We start from the raw sequence: 2,500 nt of genomic DNA on the forward strand, positions 1-2,500 counted from the left end.
GTCCGCTTGTAGATGATCTCTGAGTGTTTTCTGTGTACAATCGGTGATTATTCAAAGTGCCTTGTTTTGTGGGACCTGGAATTTGTGATATCTCGGAGAGTCAGTGCCCATGCTGGGCTGGAACAATCTAACACGGGCCTTATGTGTTTTTTGTATGTTAGTTTATTGATCTCATTGTCATGACCGAAATCTACATCTGTGAATGCAGGTGTGTGTGTTATATGTCTATACGATATTTACTAGTTGTGGTATTGTATGCAATGTCAAGTATTTTGTCGGGTGCGTTTGCGTGTGTGTGTGTTTTTTTGTGATTCATCATGGTCTTGAATCACGTGTTGGACTCGTGATCGACAGCTATTTCTCTCCCGGAAGAGAGCTCAGAGCTCATATATGACCGATCTATGGGTAATGCTGTGACCTTACACGCACACACACACCCAACACCCCACCCACGAGAGTTGGAGTAACGACTCGCAGCGCAGAGATACTAAAATTATTTCAGCCCTGGGCGTGATCTAATTCCGGACCGCCGTAGTGGCGGCCGGGAACTCTACCACTGCGCCACGAGAGAGAGAGAGAGAGAGAGAGAGAGAGAGAGAGAGAGAGAGAGAGAGAGAGAGAGAGAGAGAGTGTGTGTGTGTGTGTGTGTGTGTGTGTGTGTGTGTGTGTGTGTGTGTGTGTGTGTGTGTGTGTGTGTGTGTGTGTGTGTGTGTGTGTGTGTGTGTGTGTGTGTGTGTGTGTGTGTGTGTGTGTGTGTGTGTGTGTGTGTGTGTGTGTGTGTGTGTGTTTGTGTGTGTGTTTTTGTTTTTGTTTTGTGTATCTTTTTTATCAATGTGAGGCAGGGCTCAACACTGTTCATGTTTGTCGTTAGTGACACGTATAAATGTGGACCTGGATGTAGTTACTTTCAGAGGTAGGCTATTGTTCTAGCTTGTGTATGTACATCCATAGGCAAGCAGTATCTATTTCGTGACTGTGAAAACAATATCGTAGACGTAGGATGCAATCTTGATGTTGTCATTATCAGGAATGTCGCGTAGATACAATATGAATAAAGCGGGCCATACACGATCAATAATTATTGCGCAATATTTCGTATTGTACAATAACATTAACCAGTTTCCCAACACTATTTACCACTTTGTGACTTAGGGATCCCAGAGATCACTATCTCCTGTCCCAATCATCACGAACCATCCCCACACCGTCATTAATATGGTTCAATTCGGAATATTGCGCAATAATATTGATTGTGAATGTGGGTGAAAAAAGAGAGCCATGTAAGACTTCAATGGCTCCCCTTTATTGGCGTGACTGGTCCATATTCCCCTCGTGCATGTCGGACCGAGAGGTAGTTTATCATTTATCGTTTCGTGTTACTGGTCAGCAACAAGTCGTATATCTTTGTCTACGAAAACAAGAAGTAGGACGGTGTCAGGTAGTTTGGTTATATCTATTTTGGCGAGTATCATGTGTTGGGAGGGCTTATGGTCGAATCCATCTAGCAAGTGTGGAAAACGCTACATCAGCTTATTGGTGGGTGATTTATTTATATAATCTATTTTGTTGTAGTTTTCGGCAATGTAACAAAAGAAGTGCAGTGTCACTGCATTTACACCATTTTTTTCTTACATGTATTTCTATTAGATATACGACCTCCCATAATAGGTATGATCAATGCTGACAATGCTATTTTTGCAACTATGGAGCTATCAAATCAATATATCTAATACAAAGGAACTCGTTAACATAATATTTTTTACTCACCATCGCCCTAACATTAACATTATTCCATTCATCATTATCAAATTTACTACTTCAAAAATCATTGTCCCTATGACAATCATTATATATTCCTTAGGATAAAAACAAAATATAAAAATTAAGATGAATAAAAGCGAAGAGAAAGCAGGCAAGCGTAGTGGCTGCACCAAAGGTAATAAATGATTCAAAGTAACGTGACGCCTCCAGACGTGACGCCGCCGTCTCCGACTCGGAAAACCCGGTTGAAACACGAGCAAATATATTCACTGCCTCAGGATCCGCCTCCAGTCTCGGCAGAAAAGAAGACAACGTTCATCATAACGTCCAATTAATCGGTTTCCACGCTCGACTCCGCACTCAACCGGAAATGACCGTTTGGCTCAAATTAGCAAAAATCTATAAATTACGCCATCGTGTCACAGGGGTCGAGAGAACATTGGCACTTTCAGCAACAGGTCCCGTCTTCGGCTGAGTCAAATCATTTGGTGTTAGCCAGAGCAAAATCTATAAAGAGTGCTGTCGTAGTAGCTATTCATCGCTCAGACCTATTTACAGTTTATGCATTCTTCCTGGGCAGACATATATATGTATGCAAAGTAGACCACTTGGAAAAAGAAACTAACGAAGCAGAGTGCTTTCGTATATTACATCTTCAGTGCAAAAAGTACTCTTTGCACTGAAGATGTAATATGCGAGAGCGCTCGAGTGGTCTACTTTGCATAAGTGAACACACGTA

The sequence above is a fragment of the Oratosquilla oratoria genome, chromosome 36, assembly GCF_046742065.1.
Source record: "Oratosquilla oratoria isolate Oo_2021 chromosome 36, ASM4674206v1, whole genome shotgun sequence".
NCBI lineage: Eukaryota > Metazoa > Arthropoda > Malacostraca > Stomatopoda > Squillidae > Oratosquilla > Oratosquilla oratoria.